Source organism: Monodelphis domestica, chromosome 3, assembly GCF_027887165.1.
Source record: "Monodelphis domestica isolate mMonDom1 chromosome 3, mMonDom1.pri, whole genome shotgun sequence".
In the NCBI taxonomy this organism is placed as follows: domain Eukaryota; kingdom Metazoa; phylum Chordata; class Mammalia; order Didelphimorphia; family Didelphidae; genus Monodelphis; species Monodelphis domestica.
Window position 1 is genome coordinate 138,919,230 of NC_077229.1, and position 23,374 is coordinate 138,942,603.

The window sequence follows — 23,374 nt, forward strand, 5'->3', positions numbered from 1 at the left end:
CTCTCAGTGGGGGTTCTGAGACAGGGAGGTGAACAGAATACATCAACCATGGCAGACCACTTGGGAGAGGGAGGTCTGAGAACAGAACTTTTTTTTTAACACAAGATTTGAATAATAATGGCAATTTAAAAAATATTATTACTACTAAACATTAGATCACTCTTTTTTTTGCCAAGTGTTTTTCAACTGTTTCCATCCTGAAACTTTCTATGCATACAGGCCAGGCCTCTGTTACCCTCTCCCTTCCCCCACTATAGCCTCCCCCCAAGCTCCAATTGCTGGATTAATAGTCATCCAGAGGCAGACGTGAGAAGAACTGAGAGTGTGAGAGCGAGAGAGTGAGGAGGGAGGGAGAGGAGGGACAAAGGAAAGGGAGGGAAGGAGGGTGGGAGGAGAACTGAGAGTAAGGAGGATGAGGGGAGACAGAGAGGGAAGAGAAAAATAAGAGAGGGAGAGATGGGAGAGAGGGAAGAAGGGAGCGAGAGAGAGAGAGAGAGAGAGAGAGAGAGAGAGAGAGAGAGAGAGAGAGAGAGAGAGAGAGAGAGAGAGAACAAGGCAACAGGGGGCTTTTTGCAAACAGATATTTTCTGCAGACTCTCAGCTTTGATTAGCATATATTAAGGAAGAGGGCAAAAAAAAAAGTTGCTTGTCTTCCCTCTGCAAAGAAAGCCTTGAAATCTGTAACCTGATGCCCCATTGCTGTGTGAACTAGGCCCAGGAATAATAATGAGAACTTATTCAGAGAGAGCTTTCAAGTTTACAAAGTGCTTTCTTTCCTCCCAACAGCATGAGGCACCCAGGGCAAGTATTAGTGGTCTGGGCTCCCCTTTCTGGAGGGACAGAGACAGGTAGTGATTTGGCCTGCTAGTGAGTTTTACTGTAAAAATTTGAATCTGGGTCCCAAGAAAGAAGGAAAAGTGGAGAGGTGGGAAAGATAATCATATCTAAATTACTTTCTATCAGAAGATAACAGCCAAAGAGCTGGAAGAGTCTCCAGGGGCCATTTAGTCCAACTGGACTCCTTCGACAGAGGAATCAGTTAAGGCCCACAGATGGTATGTGACTTTCCCTGGTGAGTCACAAAGGTAGTCAATGGCAAAGCTGAGATTTGATTTCAAGTCCCGATTCCAAATTCAGGGTTATTTCCACTGTACTATGCTGCAACACAGAGTATAAATGATATGCTTTATATATGCGATATTTAAATCTACTATATATTAAATATATCCTAAAATATATTACAAACATGCAGGCATAGAGGGCAGCTAAGAGGCATATAGTAAGGTAGAACATCAGGCCTGGAGTCAGTAAGACCTGGGTTCAAATCTGGCCTCGGACACTTACTAGCTGTGTGATCCTGGGCAAGTCACTTATACCTGTTTGCCTCAATTTTCACATCTGTAAAATAAGCTGGAAAAAGAAATGGCAAACCACTTCAGTATCTTGTCAAGAAAATCTTAATGGGAGTTACAAAGAGTTGGATAAAGCTGAAATGACCGACCAGTGCAGTTATAAGATTTGGATTTAAGTCCTTGAACTATGACCCTACAAATCACTTCACTCTTTTAATCTTTAATTTGACATATGTAAAACTGGGAGAGAATAAGAATCATACTATTTCAAGTTGCCAAGGCAGCTAGGTAGCTCAGTGGATAGAACTGGACCTGGAATGGGGAAGATCCAAGATCAAATGTGACCTCAGGCACTTGATACACCCTGGGCAAATCACTTACCCACTGCATGCCTCAGTTTCCTGAATTGTAAAATGAAGATTACAGCACTACCTACCATTTAGGATTTTTGTGAGGATAAAATGAGATCTTTATAAAGTCCCTTAGCAAAGTACCAGATGCACTGTAGAAGCTATATAAATGTTAGCTATTATTACTATTACCATTGTCACTGCAAAAACCTAGATAAATATAAGCTGGGAATTCTTTTCACTATTGTAACTATTATTCTGATTTGGGCTAGCAAAAAGTAGAATATCAACATAAACATTTTCTGGGAAACACATAAACTTGATTTCTATCTCTAAAAGTTCCTATTAGGAAAGAATTGCTTTGGAGACAGACCTGTTTGTTCTGAGAATCCACTCCCAATCTTTTCTGAAGATTTAAAAAGTTTTTAAAATTTTAAAATTTAAGATATTTAAAAATGTTTTTAATTTAAGATATTCATAGACCCACTTATTTGTACTCATCAGTTGAGAGCTGATGCTGATCATGAACCCTAGAGATAAATTCACAAGCCTCCAGGCCATCCATCACCTACAGGTTGGGAGCCACTGGTCTAGACACTTATTGTCAATTCTTTCTCGGAGGTTGTCAGTCTGGATGACTACTCTGGCAGGAGATGGAGTAGAAAGAATTTCTGCTTCAGGTAGCAGTTAGACTATTAGAGAATGACCGAACTTCAAACCTGGATGGGATCTCAAGGGCCATCCAGTCCAGCCCATACCTGCCCAAGCAACCTCTCTACTTCTAGTTTTTATTTGAAGAACTCCAGTGAGGAAGAACTTGCCCATGCCACTTGTGGGCACTTCTAATTTTGCCCACCATACACCTTAAATATTCCTCTGAAGCCCAGTGCTCCGAGTTCTGAAATCTGAGCTCCAACAAATCAATCTGATCCCCCTTCTAAAAGAGAGCCTTTCAAATACTTGAACATATCTATAATTTTTGTCCCAACAATTTTTTTTTCTTATGTAGGCAGGCTAGACATGTTTAGTTCCTCAACAACTTTTCACATGGCAAAGACCTTTCAGCTTTCACCACGTTGGTGGCCCTCTTGGCACTCCCCAGTTAATCTATGTCCTTCCTCAATGTGGGGTTGGCTCCAACTAGACACAATACTCCAGATGTGGCCTGGCTAGATGACCTTTTCATCTAGATCCCTTAAATTTTGTGATTCTAGTGAAAAAACAAAGATTTGCTTTTAGCCTGATGAAGTTTCCCACACTCCCCTTCTGCCCACCCCAAACAACCCATCCTTCATAGACCACAGGCTCATAGACTTAAGAACTAGCAGAGACTTTAGAGGCCACTGAGTTTAACCCCCCAATTTTGCAAACGAGGAAGCGAAGGCCCAGAAAGTGAACTTGCCCAGGTTCACCCCACAAAGAGGAGATTGTCACCAGAGCCCTCTCCATGACATGCCTGCCTCTCTAGGCCCAGCCCATTCTTTTCCTTCTCCAAGATGCTCTCCCATTTTAGTGCAGAGCCATCTGATCCAGCTAAATACTCATCCATAGTGCTTGCCTACTCTCTGGCACCCTCGCCCAGAAATCATTCCCATATTCCTCACGGACATCTCTTCTATCATCATCCGTCCATTGCCATTTCACTTTCTGACATCTGGTCTGCCCACCTCCCTTTGTGAGTTCTAGAACAGAGAGAATGTTTAATGGCGACGGTGAAAACCTACTCCCACTTCTCTGGCACCACACGGTTGCAACGTAACTCTCACGTATCACCTCACGTGCTAGGAGCTGATGGAGGGGCACCTAAACCTGTACCTTCTGCCTTTTCATGAGAAAAAGAGAATCTCTGCCCTCTTCAGCCCAGAGAGCATAAATAGAACGTGAAAAGTAGACCAAGTCCTCTAAATAGGGAAACAATTCCTTAGTCATTATAAGAGCTGCCCCAAAGTGAAAAGGAAAAGTAGTGAGCTCCCTGTCCCTGGATCTCTTCCAGCAGCTTTGTCGGAGATGCTGTATGTGGAACGGTAGGCTGGATTCATGCTGTAGGCTAGGGTCCAGCTAGAAGACCTCTGAGGCTTCTTAAAGCAGGTCCTCAGGAAATATCTGCTCACTGACCGGCTTTCCCAGAGCGAACTCCCCGCTCCTCTGTTTCATGTCCTTAGAACAAGGGGGCTGATTTAGAGCTCCAAGGTCTCTTCCTGCTCGAAGGCTCCAGTGCCTGTGTGGAGATTCTACGGTTCCCAATCCAGGGCTCCCCCCGACGCCCCACGTTGGCCCTCACCCCTGCTAACCCCGGCACGGTGCTTCCCCTCCTTCTCACAGCAGCATGCCTACTAGCACACTGCTCTGACCTGTGCCCGGAATCAAGACATGTCTGGGGCCCGGGAGAGAAAGAGTGTCCAGAACGTCTACCTGGGATGGGCCTCAGGCCTGGCTTGGGTTCCAGAGCGGTCTGGCTGCCAGGTTCCATCGGGTCCCACTGTCCATCCTGTGCTCTCTTCCTCCCTCACCTATGGAGCTGTATGTAATTCTGGCTCTATGGAGGTCCTGATCATTTCTACAGTGACCACTTGCGATGTGACAAGCATGGGATTGTGACTTCAGCAGGGAATAAAGCAGCAGGACTTAATCAACTCCTAAGCAACGCAGATCCTGTTTTGGTGCGAGCGTCCTCGGCTCTAAAACAAAAACAAATTCCTCCTCGGGTGGGATGTGGGTGCCAAGTCTCAGTCTGAGGCCACATTCGAAAGCTAAGTTCCAACGTGCTGCAGGAAGCTTGCGGAACGCAGGGGCAGAGGGACACTCGGATCTCAGGACACCGCAGTCACCCCGGGGTGACACTCACGTCTTGGGTTAGGCAGTCGGCTTACTCCTACCAGAGCCGTGCCCACGGAACTCCCCCAAAGGCAAAAGTTGGGTCCAATTTGATTAAAAAATAAATAAAATCTTTTTAAGGAAAAAAAAAAGAACGTTTTGTGGTACACATCCTCTCCTTTCTGCAACCTCAGGTCTTGGTTTAAGATGTGGAGAAAAGGCTGGAATGGATTCAGACTTTGTTCAGCGGCCTCCCGACAAAGGCCTCTGGGCCACTGTGATTGGCTAATTATCCCTTTCAATGCCCAGCTCAATAGTGATTAGGGGGGAAAAAAGAGAGAGAAAAATTAGAAAATAAAAATTAAGTAGTGATTAGGATGACTTGACAATGAGGACACCCAGGCCAGGAAAGCTTCTGCTGTCTCTGCAGAACAATAGGGCAAGGCAAAGGTGGGGTACAAGAAAGGGAGTCAGAAGCCTTGGGTCTGGCTCAGAAGAGTTGTGGGAGCCAGGCACGTCTCTGGGCCTCACCATCCCCAGTGGGGCAATGGCAAGGCTGGGGCCAGGAGGAGCTGACATTTCTGAAGCGTTCTTATACACGATATTCATTAGGTCTGTTTTCATTAGGTCTCTCCTTGTTGTCATTAGATCTCTTTTTACAGGACCAAATCCTTTATTCTCTGAGTTAGCAGGAGAGAAGACTAGGTACACAGGCTACTGAGGAGTAAAGAATTCATTCTCCCCCAACCCTGTAAGGGGCCTGATCCTTACTTATGGAAACAGCTCTGGCCCGATGGCACGACGACGTGCTAAGTTCATCATTTAGCTAAAGACACACGACTTAAAGGTAGGCGGGGTCTCCCAGAGCGCTTAGTTTCACCTCATCATCTTTCAGATAAAGAAACAGGAGCAGGAAGGGAGACTTGTCCACACAGGGAGCAAATGGCGTGACCCGAATCCAGGTCCTCTGAGTCTGAACTGAATGCTTTTCTCACTGTACCACGCCACGAACATGCCTCCTCACTGAGATATTCTTAACTCTCTGACCTGCCTTCTTCTTTGTGTGTCCTGGTCCAGACACTGCGGCGCACAGTGTCTACTTAGTGAGTATCTTCTTAAATGAATGAGTGAACAAAGAGTGCACCAGCCCGGCAGGGGCAGGGGAGTCGCAAAGCAAACAGGCGGCAGTAAGGTTGGAAAGGCAAGCTGGGACTATGTGACAGAATTCTGACCCATATGTTGTGAAGACCCAATAAAATACACTGAAGTAAACAGAACCACCAAAAGAACACACACAATCACAGCAGTATAAGGAAAAATAGCACCGAAAAACAACTTGGGGGCAGCTAGGTGCTTCAGTGGATGGAGAACCAAGCCTGGAAACAGGAGGTCTTGGGTTCAAATTTGATTTCAGATCCTTCCTGGCTATGTGACTGTGGGCAAGTCACTTAACCCCCCCATCCCCCCACCCACACTTAACCCTCCACTGCCCAGCCCTTACCACTCTTCTGCCTTAGAGCCAATATACAATATTGATTCCAAGTCAGAAAGTAAGAGTTTTTAGAAAAGAAAAAGGAATGCAACCAAACTCTGACTGATTGTGATTGCAGTGACAAAGAGTGACTTGGGAAGACTCACAGTACCATGGATATCTCTTCTCAGAATGGGGGTAGGCAGAGAATGAAGTCTACATTGTTAGAGAGAGATAGAGCCTCTCTAGAGAGAATAGACCCTAAGATCCAGGTCAAACCCATCTTCAAATACTTACTAGCTGTGTATGACCCTGAATAAGTTACTTAACTTTTGTCTATCTCGATTTCCCTATTTGTAAAATAAGAATAATAGTAGCACCCAATTCCAGAGTTGTTGTGAGAATATGAGGGAAGACTTATAAAATGATTTATCAACCTTAAAGCTTTCTATGAATGTAATCACTATTAAAGTATTTATGATGATTGTCAGTTATAACTAACGTGTTGGTTTTTGCTTAGCCATACATCATTCAGTTTTTTTAAATGACAAAATAGATGTATTTTCCTTAAGTATCTGAGCTGTACTATTATGAGGTATTCATGCCAGTTCCATGTCTGTAACAACAATGTTAAATACAAAAAGAAAAAAAAACCTAGATAATGCAACTGCTTTAACACCTAAATCCCCTTTTTCCACAAAGTAGGTTCCATCAGAGAAAGGGGAAGGTGAGTAGTAATAGTAATTTTAAAAGTCTATAAATTCCTAAATAAGTGGTGGCATATGATTGTGATGGAATACTACAGCACCATAAGAAATGACAAACAGGTTAATTAAAAAAAAACAGTCAAAGACATACAGGAAATTATGAAGAGTGAAATGAGGGAACTAAGGGTACCATTATTTTTTAAAAAATGACTTGTCTATGTCCACCTCTAGAGAAAGAACTGATAAACAGAAATAAGTAAGACATATTCTCTAGTGAGAGGAAGGGGAAGGAAGGAGAGTTAATTGGGTATTTGACTTTAACAAATTAATTTTTAAAAGTCTGTGCTAATTTAAAAAAAACAATAAAACATTTACTATATAAAAGACCTGATATTTGATTTCACATATCTAAATATCCCAACCCATACTGTAGACTTTAAAACTTGGGAAAATCTGCCCAGCCAGAATTAAAACAGATTAAACTTTGCCAGTTTAAAATTGTGCTTTCTCATCTTCCTCTCAAATGTATTCCTCTGAAGGTCTAATTATAGTGACTTCTATTTTCTTGTAAATAATCACATCTGTCATAACTGATTTAAATGATCCAAGATTCTGAGTTGGCAATCATGACATCCTAAGCCAATGTGTCAATTTCCCCAAACAGGCTGTGAGCAAAAGTTGTATGAGAAAAAAAAATGAGTCACAGCCCTATAGATGGCAGGGAGACCAATATGTGCATTTTCACAACAGTAACATCAACACAAACTCTTAAACGTGGCACATGGGTGTCATCCCATCTGCAATCTATAGCAACACAAAACTTACATGCCAGCTCCAGGAAGGGGGAGAAAAATCTTAGTGGAAAGCCACTAGTAGAAGTTGGCGGCTTGAACATTTATTATTGGGTCTGAATAGAAACCCTGTTAATATTCCCATCTCTTATTATTCTAGTTCTTGGAAATTTCAACGGAATGGCTGTTACATATGATTCAATGACTACTAAGTCTCGAAGACTAAATCCTGAGTTAAGAAATTAACACGTATAGAAACAGGTCTTCAATCCATGGTAATTGCACTTCTGCCTCCTTTCTAATTATTCTAATCAGAAAGTTGTATTTCTTGTCAGGGACAAGATGGAAGATGTTTGATGGAGAGCCCTGCAATTGGGGATGGGTGTGTGTGTGTGTGTGTGAGAAAGGAGTCATTTTTTCTTGGTCTAGACTTGTTATATTATGGTTGTGGGAAAATTGCTTCTAGTAATCTGGAGTGCTAGTGCATCGGTTACTTACAATTTTAGGGAATTGTCTGAGATCACTGGGTTAGTAAATTTTAAAGGCAAGGGAGGCAGAGTGGATAGTGTGAGGCTGGAGAGGAGAGGTCCTGGGTTTCAATCTGGCCTCAGACAGTTCCTAGTTGTGTGATCCTGAGCAAGTCACTTAACCACAATTGCCTAGCCCTTACCACTCTTCTGCCATGGAACCCACTACTGTGCTGTAAGAAATGACTAACAGGTTAATTGTGAAAAAAGATGGAAAAACCTACATGGAAGTTACAAAGAGTGAAATGAGCAGAACCAAGAGAACCAATACTGTTTGAGGAATGACTTGTATATGTCCACCTCTAGAGAACTGATAAATAGAAATAATAAGACATTATCTAATGGGAGGAGAGGGAGGGAGGGAGGGAGGGAAGGAGTAATTAAGACAAAAGATAAAAGTTTAAAACTTTTAGAGGCAGGATTTGAATCCAAATCATCCAGACTCCAATGACAATTCTCCAGAAGGAGAAATATTTTAAGGTCCAGCTATATCATCAGTTTTGAGTTGTCAGAGGAAGACTAACACCTGAGAATCACAGCCCTTTCACTCACATATGTCCCTTACAAATCCAGCCGAGATAATGAGCCTTTGCAAGGAAGCTAGGTGGCTCAGTGGATTGAGAGCCAGGTCTGTAGGGCTTGGTTCAAACCTGGTCTCAGACACTTCTTAGCTGTATGACCCTGGGCAAGTCACTTAACCATCCCTGACTTGGAACCAATACAAAGTATTAATTCTAAGATGGAAGCTAAGAGTTAAAAAAAAAATAATGAGTCTTTATGAAGCACCTATTATGTGCCAGGGGATACAAAGGCAAAAATAGACCTGGCTCCTCTGAGCTCAGGCTAATGAAAAAGACAACATCCAAACAATGATGTGTAAAGATGAATAAACTAAAGATAATGTCAGGGGAAAGGTTCCACAGAACAAGGGGAGAAGAAACCCCTTTTGGCCCAAGCTACTCCCACGAATGGATCCACATTTCTTGACACTAGATGTGGTAGAACTTGCATTCATTGAGGGGATGCCCCTCAACTGGGGAATGGCTGAACAAATCATGGTACATGTTGGTGATGAAATAATATTGTGTCATAAGAAATGATAAGCAAGTTGGTTTCCGAAATAGCTGCAAAGATCTATATGAACAGATGCAGAGTGAAAAGCAGAACCGGGAGAACATTGTACACAATAACAGCGATAATGTATGATGATCCACTGTGAAAACTTGGCTACTCTCAGCAGTGCAAAGATCTGGGACAATCCTGAAAGACTCATGACAGGGAAGGCTCTTCACGTCCAGAGAAAGAACCGTTTGGTTGGGTGGATGCGGATCAAAGCCTACTATCTCTCATCGGTGTATTTCTGGTCTTATTTGGGTTTTCAACAATGACCAATATGGAAGTGTGTTCTGCATGATGATAACAACTTTACAAAAAGAACTTGCAGGCAGAATTCTTGGGATGGAGCTAGACTTTGGGGATCTGCCTTCTCCTAGTTGAGTATTAGTCATCATGGAATGGCAAGACTTTTGTACACACTTGTTTGGCTCTGTCCTCAATTCTTTCACGTCTTCCTATTAACACGCACTCAAAACATTTTGGCCACCTTTTAAGTTTTTTTAGGCCTTCCCCTCTTGCTGTTCAAACTACAGAGAAGAGATGAACAAGGACAGTGTATAATCTAGGAGAAAATGCAGTCTTAGCATTCTACTCCCCACCTTCTTATATCTGTGTTTCCTAAGCCAGAAGGAAAAGTGAGAACATTCAAAGGAAAGTCAGGTTTCAACGGCCTCAGGAAGATGCCTGGGAATTTCTGGTCAAGACGCATTATTTCTATAGGACCATGCAAAATGTCAGCATGAAGTACGCTATCTAGGAGAGTTCTAAGAACCACACACTAACAATTTCTGTGGCATTTTTAAGGAAGGCAAAAGGCAGTAAGCCAGCGTGTTAAGCTTTGTGACTATCAGTACCCTGCTTTACAGATAAGGAAATAGGTTCTGAGAGGTCAAGAGACTAGGTCATGATCCTATAGCAAGTACTGGAGATCCAAAATGAAACTTAATATCCCAAGGACTCTGGGTTGATGTAGACTTACTGGTGCCAAACTGTGGGCTAAATCTGTTAAGGAGGATTTTCTCTTTCTCTTCCTCTGGCTTTTTGCTTCCTTCTGGGTTAATCCAAGAAAGTTTCCAAAAGAAAACTTGGGTAGTCTACTACATAGGTATCCAAAATGAAGTTATCAGTCATTAGACTTAATATCAATGATTTTAAAAGTTGAAAGGGACCTTAGAGGTTACTGAGGCATACTTCCTCACTATCTAGATCTGACTATATATGAAATGTTTTCAACTCAACTGATGTTGATCCATCACCCAGAATGACTTAATGAAAAATGACAGAGCCAAAAAATGTCCCCGGAAACTCTGGTGTGACTTACTGGTTTCCTGTAGGCTGAGGGATCTTGATCCCAGACATTTTTAGAGTCGGCTCTATCCTGACACTCTAGTTTTCATCAGGTATGGTCCAGAGTTCTCAGCACTACAAGAACAGGATCTGAGTGGTTAACATTCCTGCTCTCTGTGAATTAATTCTGTCTACAATGGCAGTCATGAAATAGAAGGACTTTACTTGTTAAATGATGACTTTAGTTTTCTTAGTTTCGTTTTCCATTGATTGAAATTTCTAGTTTTTAAGCAATGCCAAAGATTTTTATTACTGCTGCATAGTCTGATGCATGGAATTGCTATTTTCCCTTTATTAATACCTTCATTATTTTCCTTTATATTCTAGAGTTTTTGTTCTTTTAGATGACTTTTTTTCTATTTTATTTGGTTCTACAAGGAATCTTTTTGGTATAGCATTTACATTGAAGACTAACTTTGATAGTAACATAACTTTTGTTATATTAGCACAGTCCAACCATGAACACCAGATGTTGCTCCAGTTATTTAAGTTATCTATTGTCTTTAAGGTGCATTTTATAATTGAATCTAAACATAAATATCAAGTATACTTTGATGGATTGATTCCCATGTATTTTATACATTTTGTTATTATTTTGAATGACATTTCCCTCTCTTTCATTGCTTTTTGGATTTTGTTGTTGTTATATAGAAATGCTACTGATTTTTGTGAATTTGTTTTGTAGCCTGAAACTTTGCTGATAGCATTAATTTCCATAGTTAGGTTCTTTGCTGATTAACTAGAATTTTCTAAGCACATCCAAGTCAGCAGCAAGTAGGGATATTTTTATCTCTTCTTTCCCTTCTGTTATGCCTCTATTTGTTTCTTTTGTCTTATTGCTATTGTTGGCATTTCTAGAACTAAATCACATTTAGTGGAAGGGAAAAGAGCAGGGAAAGTAGGCATCCTTACTTAATGACTATATTTATTGGGGAAACCTCTAGTGTATTTCCACTGCATATGATGCTTGTTTTGGGTTTTATATAGATACTTTTTACGATCCTAAGGAAAAAAATCCCACTATAATAATTTACAGAGGTTTTTAGCATAAATGAACCTGTCTCAAAGGCTTTTTCTACATCTCTTGGGATAATTATGAGGCTTTAAAGATTTTTGTTTTTTAGTCAATTAATTTTATAACAGTTTTCTCCTCCCTAATATTGAACCATCCCTTACATCCTAGTATAAATCCAACTTGGTCAAAATAAAAGATTTCTTGGATGAACTATTATATCCTATTTAAATAGACTTTACTTAAAATTTATGAATATTCATTAATGATATATGTATTGGGTCTATAGTTCTTTGCTTTATCTTCCTTAATTTAAGTATGAGGACTACCTATGTCTCAGGAAAAGGAGTTTGGTAGAGTGCTTACTCAATGTTTAACAATAATTTGTATGGTATTGGTATTGTTGTTTGTTCTTTGTTTTGAAGATGGCCAACAACATCAGAGTACTGTCTTGACTCACTTGTGAGAAGGATTTAAAATGGCATAAAGTGGTCAGCCTTACTCTCTCTTCCAGAGACCAATGACAAGACAAAAATCAGGACCACTAGCAATGGCTTGGGATGCAATGAATGACCCTGATGTCTCTGATGTCTGAGCAGGCTTTAAGCATTCCACAGTGCCTGCTTTGGCCACTTTAATGGATTTGGGTACAAATTGTGCTCGTATACTCATTCCTACTAAGGACATCTTCCCATGTTTAGGGTAGACATCCTCCTAAATCATAGATGGGTTTGAGGCTTGCTGGTTACCTTTAAACTGTTTTCTTGGGGTGTGGCTACTCCACATACTACAGCTTCTGGGAGCCACAGGTGAGAAATGGGTGACAGTAGACGCCACAGGTGGGTAAGCAACCCTAAAAAGGGATAAGCAAGCCCCCACCAGAACTGCTAGTCCTCCTTGAAAGCCCAATATTGTATTGGTATTTATTGTTCTTGAAAAGTCTGATTGCATTCCATTAAAAATCCATGCTTTTCCCCCCATGATAATTCTTTTACAGCTACTTCTAAGACCTTCTTTGAGATTGGAATATTTCTTATCTCTATTTGGTATTTATTGTTAATTTGGATAGTTTACATTTTTGAAGGTTATATTTTCCATTCATTTTATATTTTCAGATTTTTGGGGCATGCAACTTTGTACAGTGTGCTCTTATAAGTATTTTTATTTCTTCTAGTTTTGTTGCGATTTTATCTTGCTCATTATTGATGTGATTTTCTGCCCTCTTTAATCAAATTGAATAAGGTTTGGCACTTGTTAACTTTTTCAAAGAACCAGGTTTTAGTTTTATTTATCATTTCTATAGTTTTTCCCCCCTCTACTTCTAATTTACCCATTTCTCCTCCAAGTTTTAAGATTTCCTTTTTTTATGTTTATTTTTGGTTCACTTTATCAGGTTTCTAATGCTTAAAATACACATTCAGTTTGCATATCTGTATGTTTTTTTGTAAACCCTTACTTTAATTTTGGAATTGATACTGTGTATTAGTTCCAAGGTAGAACAGTAAGCACTCCATGACACCTGGAGGCAATGAGGATCAAGTGATTAACCTGTGGTCATGTAGCTAGGAATGTGTGAGGCCAGATCTGAACCCAGGATCTCCCATCCCAAGGCCTTGGGCTCTCAACCCACTGAGCCACCTAGCTGCCCTCACTTAGATATATTTTTAAAGATATATATTTCCTTCTGCAGAATGTTTTAGCTGCCTCTGAGAAATTTTGGTATATTGTCTCATCATTATCAACCTTTCACATAATTTTCAATTATTTCTGACTTTCACTTTGACCTACTCTTTATTGAACATTTTAAAAATTAAATTTTTATTTGTCTATGCTGTTTTTCCCCTTGAATTGACAGTTATTTTTATTGCATCATAATCCATAAAGGATATTTTAGCATTTCTGAGAACTTTTAACATTGATTTGCAATATCTCTGGGCCAATAATACATAGTCAATTTTTGTAAAAGTTCTATGTGATACTAAGAAATATGTATATTCTTTACTCATCTCATTTAAAAGGTATCATAAATCTTTTAGCTGCAACTTTTTCAATGACCTGTTTAATTCTGCATTTTCTGTTTGTTTAGCTTTCTGTTAGGGCTGCCCAACTCTGAGATTGGAACATTAAAGTATTATTAAGATTGTTTCTTTATGAATTTAGACTTTTTGCCATTTGGAGTATGTAAATTTAACATTTATACTGGTTTGTTGTCTATGGTTTCCTTTAGTATAATTTAATTTTCTTGTTTATCTCTATATTGGAAGTTTTTGGTTTTGTTTTGTTTGATATCATGATTGTAACTCCTGTTTTAATTTCAACTGCTGCATCCTATAATTTTTATTTTAAACAACTGTTTTTTAGATATGTTTCTTATAAGCCAGTGGCATCAAACTTAAGTAGAAACTGATAGCATACTGACTTAGAAAACTACAAACTAACATTATCTAAGTTGTACAATATGTCTTTTTATTTCAATATTTGCCAATTAGACTGCAAGGAATTTTGCCTGCCAACTAGCCTCAAGATTTTGACACTTCTGTGGAAAGCCTCATTTCAAATGTATCAGTTTATGAAGGAGGGAGTGATGATAGAAACATTGCCCCAGGGTAGAAGTTTTCTTGTCTCTCTCATCATAGGATCCAATCTTGCCCCAGGTCTTCCCCCTAGATCATATCCCCACCCCGCATTCACCATGTATTATCTTCTACACTGCTTCCACCTTCCCAAGAGCTCCAATTTCCCTTCTCTTAAGCTAGGATGTGCATGAAGGTAATATTCTCTATCATAGGAATTGTTCTCTCTATGAATTAACTCCTTGAACATTTAATCCATTATAAGGTCTTTATCTCCCACTATGGAATATATTTTTCCCTATGGGAGTTTTCTTCACAGGCTGAGATCTCCCCCCTCTCTCATATTTCACTTCCTCCCTGTGCTCTCTGTCCCATTCTTCCATCGCCCCGCTTCTAGCCAAGAGATGATAGGAGTGATCAATGAATAACTATCAAGTACTTATTGTGTGTGAAGCACAGAGCTAAGTTTTGAGACTATAAATATGAGTAGGAAGAGAGAGGGCCTGCTCTTGAGAAGCTTATATTCGAATGGAGAAAGACAAGACCTAAACTAAAACTGAAGGGGAGGGAGGGAAGATACTGGCAGTGCTGGAGGAGTATGACAAAGGAAATCCAGCCCTCATGAATGAACGTAGCTGGCTTGCCTGGTTGGCCTCCTTACATGAAACTGTAGGAGGAGTCATCCAATCAAAGGGCAGGCTGGCATTCCCAATGTTTGTTCCAGAGGTCGCAGAGCATCCAGGATGAGACACTGGGATGTGGTGAGGAATAGGATGTCCAGAGTGTCGCCCCCATGAGCATCCATGTTGGCCCAGGTGTGTATAGTGCAGCTCCCTCTTTCACCTCCTGTCTCTCCCATTTAGGAACTCCTTCTGTGCTGCAAATTTAGTCCCACAAAATACACTGATTCAGCCGGGAGGTGTGTTGTAGGCTTGAGTTCATGGTGTTTCAGGCCTGCTTCTCCACTGTCACTTCTAGTTCTTTAAATTATGTTTTCATCTTTATTACCCTGTGTACTTTTAGAAAAAATATTAACGGGTCTTCTCTTTTTCTTTAACCTTTTGTCTATTTTTTTTCTTTTCATAGTCTCTAGAGATGGAATAATTTATTGCTTATTCTTTCCTTGGAAGTTTTATTTAGTTACCTGGCTTGTGCTTATGTTGTTTGGGTTGTCTGCCAAGTCAAATAATCTGCTTGTCTGATGTTTGCAGGAATACTTCAAATGCTTCTTTTATTGAACACCCATCTTTTATTTTTCATTGCTCAGGTTCTCAGGACATGTTATTTTGAGCTACTTCTTGAACTCCTTTGCTTTTCAGAATATTTTTTTCCTTCCTTTGCTGGGGTTTCTGATGGGTGTGGAATAAACTCATGTTATTCAAATTTCTTTTTCCTTATGTTTGAAGCTCTTTCTCATGGTGACTTGCAGAATGTATCCTTAGTCAATGAATTAAATAAACTTAACTAATATGTCTTGTAGTTTGAAGCACAGACATGTTTTTGTTGTTCTTTTCCCCTTAGAAAGGGTCTGTGGATTCTTATGATTGGCACTCTGTTCTCTGGATTCAGAAGTTCTGAACAGTTTCCTTAGATTATGTTGTTTAGGTTTTTTGACTTGTCATGTTTTTTTAGGAGGCTTATAATCCTTAAGTTTCTTCTACATATGCTGTCTTCATTTTTAAATGTGTTTTGCTTTGAAAGAGATGAGTTCTTTTAATGTTACTGCTTTTTTATTTTCTCTTTCCAGATTATATATGCAAGCAGTTGTTTCCTAGTTCACTTCTTTGGAGACATTTGTCACCATGAGCTCATATTTCCTATTTTGCCAAGCAGGTCATAAATTCTGCTATTTGTTCGCTTCCACCTTATTTCAAAATTCTGATTTCCCTCTTAAACTATTTGGGAATATCTTTCTGTGGTTCATGCTCTCTTAGGAATTAATTTTATAGCGTTCTATGTTTCTTTAAGTGCTAAATTTATCTTTCTTTGTCTTACAATATTTATAAAGGTTTGTAATTCCTGGATGTTTTAACAGTCATCTTCCCTTTTAATTTAGTATTTCCTCTAGTGATTTATCTATTTGTTTGTACTCTAGGTTTTTAACTAATGTTTTTTCTCCTGAAATTTTTGGTGGCTTTAGTGTAGTTTTTGTTTTGTTTTGCTTTTTTTCTTCAAGGGCTCGTTGTGGATTGCCCTCTGGGAATAAACCTCAAAGCTGTCTCAGCTTCCTTCCCTGTTAAGAGGACTAGTCTTAATCCCTGCCCCAAGTGGCTTCTGGAGTAAGAAGACTAGAGAGAGTGTCTGTTCATTTACATGCAGCGCAGTCTTGTCTACCAGGTCATTACACCAGTTCCCTCCAATACAGTTTCCAGTTTGGATAAACTAGTATCTGCCGCATTTCAGTTATCGGGAGAGGATGAAGTGGATGTCCCAGGCATAGTTTTTGCTGCATTGGTGCTCTCTAACTCAAGGGACACCCAAGAAGTAGGAAATGCAATTCAATTTCTTCTCTTTTTTTCCCTTCCTCCCCTCTGCATTGGTAGATTGGAGCATTGGCAGCTACTTGTCCTAACAGGGCACTGGGAGGGGAGTAGGCGTAGGGTGTACTGGCAGAGACTGTGGCAGGAGGGAAGTCTCTGAGTGGGCCCTAACTTTAGCACCACCCTGTGAACCTCAAGTTGGCTGTTTACCCTTCTGCATGCAGCATGGAGCTTGGAGTGGAGGGTGTGAAGTGAACACCTCAAGGCTCGGCATTCTCCACACAGAATTCATGTGGCTGTCACCTTGCTGGGCATCTTGCTTTCTTGTCCTGTAGAAATAGTTGTCATTGTTCTTTCTCAGGCACATAATTTCTATTTTTTTTTTTTGAGAATTAGTAGAGCCTGGAGAAAACTTCTAGTCCTTAATCTTACTGGTCCTAGGATCAACAAGTCCCAAGTTCCTCATTTACGGATGAAAACTACTATGGCACCATGTTAAAGTGACATGACGAGAGTCACGCATCTAGTTAAGTTTCTGTGGAGGGATTTCAAAAGGATTGATTTGAAATCACCATCAGATCTGAAGAAAGAATAAAGATGAGAAGACACTGAATGCCGTTACAGCCTCATCTATCCAAAGAGATGACTGATGCTAAATGCTGGGAGATGGATGAGAGAAAGCTGAGTGTCATCTGAGGAAAGCTGCTTGATCTCCTAAGCTTTAGTTCATTCATCTGTAAACTGAGGAACATTTACACCCCCTGCCTGACCAGAAGGGGTCCTGTACCATGTAAAGAGTCAGTCTTCCCTTAGAAGCCAAGTGTAGCCCTGAACTGGGTTTCACGAGTTAATTATGGCAGGTCACCTGGAAAGCGAGCTACATCCAACATCGGAAGAGCTGACTTCCTATCCTAGCTCTGGCACTTACATGAACGAAAACATTCAATATACTTTATAAAGTATGGGCAGCTAGGTGGTGCCAAGTCTGGAATCAATAAGACCTGAGTTCCAATCCAGCCTCAGACACTCACTAGCTGTGTGACCCTGGGCAAGTCACTTCAACTGTTTGCCTCTGTTCCCTCATCTGTAAAATGAGCTGCAGAAGGAAATGGCACCCCCTCCAGTATCTTTGCCAAGAAAACCCCCCAAATGGAGTGACAAATATTTGGACATGACTGAAATAGACAAAACAACAACATATAAACTATTGCTTAATATTATAATTACCTATATGACTTTAGATAGATCGCTTTACCTCTCTTGACTAGTTTCCTAATCTGAAAGAAAGGGGAAGATATACACTCAAAGCTCCAAACTTTCCCATCTTTAAAATGGGGAGAAGTACACTTGCATAAGGTCTACCTCTTAGGATTGTTGTGAAGAATTTGATGTTACTATGGACTGCTAGAAACACTGTTTTGTTAGAATCTATGAATTCTTTAGTTTAGGAAGTTCCCTAGTGAGTAAAGTCCCTCTACCAAATGAGGGCAGCAAGTGATTATTTTGTAATTTACAGGCTTGGTATTGACTAATAAGGTTATGATAAGATCAGCATCATAAGAGGGAGTATAAAGTAATGTATGGAGCTGTTTTAGGCATTAGGACACGAGCTATCAATCAATCATTGGCAAACATTATTAAGCCCCTACTATGTGCCAGATTCCCTGCTAAGGATACAAGAAAAAAAGGATTTTTTTTTTCCTGTGCCTGCCATCAAGGAGCTCGTACTCTAAGGAGGGAGACCACACACAAGCAAATATAACAAACAAGGTATTGGCAGGGTAAATCATTAAGAAAGAGATGAGGGGCTGGGAAGGGCCTCCTAAAAAGAAGCCTGGGAAGACAATGGTTAGAGATAAGGAAAGAGACAGCCCAGCAATCAGGGATAGCCCGAGTAGATGCCCAGAGGGAAGGATGGGAGTGTCTCCTTAGTGAAAAAATGGCCCAGATTAAGGTGTGAGAGAACTGTAAAGGTAGGAGGGGGCTTTGAATGACAAACAGAGCATTTTGTATTTGACCCTGGAGGTGATAGGGAGCCACTGGAGTTTACAGAGTAGAGGAGTAACCTGATTATTCATGGGCTTTAGGAAGATTACATTAGCATCTGAATAGAGGATAGACCAGAGTGGGAAGAGACTTGAGGCCTGCAGACCCAGGAATAGGCTATTGCAGTAATCTAGGCATGAAGTGATGGGGACTTGCAGTAGAGAAGTGGGAATATCAGAGGAGAGAAGAATGGCATAGAAGAAAAACTCTGTAAAGGTCAAATCAATAGGCTTCGACAACAGATTGGATATGGGGATAGGGTGAGGGACAGTGAGGAATGGAAAACTCCAAGGTTGCAAACCTGTGGGACTGGGAACATGGCATTAGCCTCCACAGTACTAGGAAAGGTAAGAAAAGGGACCAACTAGGCAACAAGGTGGTGCAGCGGACAGAGCACAAGGCCTGGAGTCAGGAGGAACTGAGTTCAAATACAGCCTCAGACACTTGCTAAGTTGTATGACTTTGGGCAAGCTGCTAAAACCTATTTGCCACCGTTTCCTCATTTGTAAATGAGTTAAAGAACAAAATGACAAACCATTCCAGTATCTTTGCCAAGAAAAGCCCAAATGGGGTTGCGAAGAGTCAGACAGAGCTGAAATGAATGAGCAACGGGAGGATCTGAGAGTTTGGGGGGAACGATGATGATAATGAGCTCCCTTTGGGATATGCTGGATTTTAGGTCTCTGCTGGACATCGAGTCGTCTGAAAGGCACTCGGACATGTGAGCCTGGTGATCAGCATGAGGGTGAGGGCGGGAGAGGTAGATTTGAGAATGGTCAGCACAGAGATGACAATGAAATGCATGGCAGCTGATGGGCTCAGCAAGCAGAGGAGCACGGAGGGGAGGAGAAGAGGGGCGCCCCCACCGCGAGAGGATCCAGCTAGGGAGATGGAGAGAGGAGAACCAGGAGAGAGTGGTGCCCCATAAACCTAGAGAGATCGTGGAGGAGGGAGTGATCAGCAGTGCATCAAAAGCTGCTGAGAGGTCAAGGAGAAGAGAATGAGGGCTGAGGAAAGGCTGCTGGATTTGGCAACTAAAAGATCATTAGTAACGTTGGAGAAAGCCACTGCAGGGGAATGAGAAGGTCAGAAACCAGATTGTGTAAGGGGGTTGTGAAGAAGAGAGTAGGAGGAGAGAAAGCAGAGGCATCCACTGGAGATGGCCTTTTAGAGGAGTTTCACTCCACTCTGGGCCTCAGTTTACTCATCCATAAAATAAGAAACACTAGATTCGCTGAGCTGCCATCTAGCCCCCAAGTACATTATATCATATATTTATTAGGATGTATATTTCCAAGTAGGCAGCTAGGTGGCAAAGTGGATAGGAAGAGTCATCTTCATGAGTTCAAATCTAGCCTTGGACACTTACTATCTGTGTGACCCTGGACAAGTCACTTAATCCTATTTACACCTCAGTTTCCTCATCTGTCAAATGAGCTGGAGAAGGAAATGGCAAACCACTCCAGAATCTTTGCCAAGAAAACCCCAGGGTCATGAAGAGTCAGACACAACTGAAATGCCCAAGGATTTTGTGTGTGTGTAGGGGAGAATAATGGGTTCTGTTTTGGACACATTGAACACCTGAACAATAAAAATATTCCCAAGTATATGATCCTGAGCATTAAGGAGCAGACTACTGTTGTACAGTGGGAAAAGTTGTCCTGGGTTTAAGGTCTGAACATGGGTTCAAATCCAGATTCAGCCATTTATTACTTATGTGACCTAGGGCAAGTCGCCTAGCATCTTAGGTCCTCTCGTGTTGGACTAGATCGCCTCTGAGGTCTCGTTCGGTACTGAGCCTACGGTTCCTAATGCTACTAAGGACACCTGATTTATTCTGGCCTGAAGTGGACAAATCCTTAGCCAAGCAACCGAACAAGGGGATCTGGGACTCTTGTCCTCAAATAGAAGGAAAGGAGAAAGTCTTTTCACTTCTGCACTGGGTTAAGTGGGCCTTCTGGTTCTCATGCCCCATAACAGTAGAATAAAGGGGGTGGAAGACGGGTGGGATGGCACGAAAGCAGCTTAGGGGACTCTTCAAACAGTTTAAACACCTTCAGACAGGCGAGCTACTACCACTGCCTGAAGACCACAACTTCCCTCATCTCGGTCTTCCTCTCCTGCCCCCGTGAGCAGCCACAAACACATCCCAGAAATATCAATTGGAGGCCCGGCCCCTAGGAGATGCCTTCCAGCCTCCTTTAGCAACTGGAAAAAGTGATTTCCCAAGATAAACAGGGATACACAATTCAGTAAATAAACACAGCATTCCAATTCCAGTGGATGAGGGAGGGCTGGAAGGATCTCTGGGTCCAGATTCAGCCCCCTCCACCAGGATGAGCCATTAACTTTGAAAGTCAAGCAGCCTGACTTGGTAAATGTCCAAGTGCTCTCCCTGTCCCCTCCTCTCCTTACTGTAAATCTGTTTCAGCCTAAATCCCAAGAGGTTTAGCAACATACAGGCAAATAACTAACCTTTCCCCCTGGGAAAATGGGCAGAGAACCCTGTTTGCTCCATATTTCATAGCCTTCCTGAAGTAACAGTGGAAAATCTTTGGGGTTCATTTGCATTTTAAGAATAAAATTCTTCTCATAATGCAAAGGAAGGCCAGAGCTCTGGGTTCAAATTCCCAGCTTTGCTACTTGAGATCTTAGGTTTGAAGCTAGAAAAGGTCTTAGAGATCTTCAGTTTCTTCATTTCAGAGATGAAGAAACTAAGGTCCAAGAGGAAAAGAACCAAGATTCAAAAACATGGTTCCAAGGGGGCAGCTGGGTGGCTCAGTGGATTAAGAGGCAGGTTTAGAGACTAGAGGTCCTGGGTTCAAATCTGGCCTCAGATACTTCCCAGCTGTGTGACCCTGGGCAAGTCACTTGACCCCCATGGCCTAGCTCTTACCACTCTTCTGCCTTGGAACCAATATACAGTATTTATTCTAAGATGGAAGATAAGGGTTTTTAAAAAACAACAATAATGTTCCAATTACAAATATAATACTCTTACATTGTGATCTATCTAAGTTACACAGATACTAACAACTGTGTGACTTAAGGCAAGTTACTCTACTACCTCAGTCCCTGGCTTGCAAAATTAGGGGCTCTCCAGATTATATGAGATCCCTTCCAGATTTAAATCTTTAATCCTTAAATCTTTACTGAGGAAAAAAAGGTGGTGCTGGGGACAGGGCACTGAGCCTGGGAAGATCCGAGTTCAAGTCCAATCTCAGCTATAGGGTCCTGGACAAGTTGTTTCACCTGTCTGCCTTAGTTCCCTCAATGGTAAAATAGGAACTGTAATAGCACTGACTCCAGAGTTGTTATGAGGATCAAATGAGCTACTATTTGTAACTCTTAGCTCAGTGAAGGGCACACAGTAGGTGCTATATACATGTCTTCCTTTCCCTTTAGTCTCGCACATAGTCTTTATTTTTTTAAAGCTGTTCCTAGGGAAGCATTTGTATGGCGCTCATGAAAGCACAAATAAATTCATGGCACAATGGAAAGAACTTGGAACCCCAAGTCAGGATGGATCTGAATTTGAGTCCCACTCACAGCACAGCCCTGCTGGGTGACCAAAAGCCATTTAACCTCACCAAGGCCGCTCTATATGTTAGAGACGAGATGAAATCTACGTTGCCAGAAGGGCTTCCCACGCCACCAAAACCCCAGTCCTTGACTTATGATTATTATGATCGCTTAGGTAGTTGGCCAAAAGGGCAGAAATGGAGACTATAAATGATTTCCTTAGATGAGAAAAAGAAAATAGAAAGAAAAAAAACAGCTGCTACATGTTAATCTGCACGGTGCGGAGGGGAAGAAGCAGGGAGTTGGGTAATAAGTAGCGTCTCCTTCCTTTCGTCCTAAATCACTTGCCTTCTGATACTGACATATTACCCAGCGTTCTCCAAATGAACACAAATAGGAGCCCATATGTCAAACCTTCCGACCATGAGGAAGTGCCTTCTAATCCACCCTTATAAAAACTCTATAACTACAGAGGCTTATTAAGGGGAGCCTGGAAGTAAATTTTTTATTTAAAGGAATGGTTTTATTAAAACTATAATTCGCCCAAAGTACTTGAGAATTTAACAAAGTGTGTAATTAGCAATAAATCTGGGAGAACCTTTCTCCGAACCGAGGACAAGGAGAATTTCTAAGGGTTGGTTTAGTGACTTAAAAAACAACAACAAATGTAGCATCTTATATTCATTAAAGAGCCTGATTTAAAGGGTTTGATATCTATTTAAGTTGCACCATACTGAAACTTGGCACCCAAAATTTCAGTCCAGATGTGTGTCTCGGGCTGTTCTCGTTTGTACACCAACACCCGCACGCCACAGAACAAGAGATTCCTGACCATCTAACTTTCTGCTGCTGTCATTTTAGTTCTGTGTGTGCACCTGCACGCCTGGACAGACACGCACACGCACACGCGCACACACTAAAACGGAGTCGCTCTCTTTGCCAGACTTCTGTCCTCGACAATCCACTGACGTCCAAAGGCCTCTGCTTATGAAAATAGCGTGCGACAGCAATGGGACTATTTTCTCAAAGCTTGGAAAGTCTAGCTATTCGGCGACACACCCCTCACACTGAAGCTGAGGGGAAGAAGATCCTTATTTGATCCTTCGACTGGGCTTGGGGACACAGCTCGTGTCAGGAGATATGGGGGGGGGGACGGGGAAACAGCAGGCCATCCAGAAACAGCACGCCTGGCCAGCTGGGAGGGTTTGGCCGACCCTGGTCTAGCTCCTACAGCGGGAGTGTCTCCAGCCCCAAGGAATAGGCCTG

At 41.4% G+C, this 23,374-nt stretch overlaps 1 protein-coding gene across 6 annotated transcripts in view; it reads right to left on the bottom strand.

The window, feature by feature from the left end:
- The window catches only part of ZHX2 (zinc fingers and homeoboxes 2), a 211,492-nt gene that overhangs the window by 154,085 nt on the left and 34,033 nt on the right, over nt 1-23,374 (bottom strand). The window contains exon 1 of one of the 6 annotated variants that reach the window (XM_016431873.2): nt 4,115-5,242. The exons of the other annotated variants lie outside the window; for them this stretch is intronic. The gene's annotated coding sequence lies outside the window, so the exon portion shown is untranslated. Of the gene's footprint in view, nt 1-4,114; nt 5,243-23,374 lie in introns of those variants that run through there. 6 annotated transcript variants of the gene reach the window in all.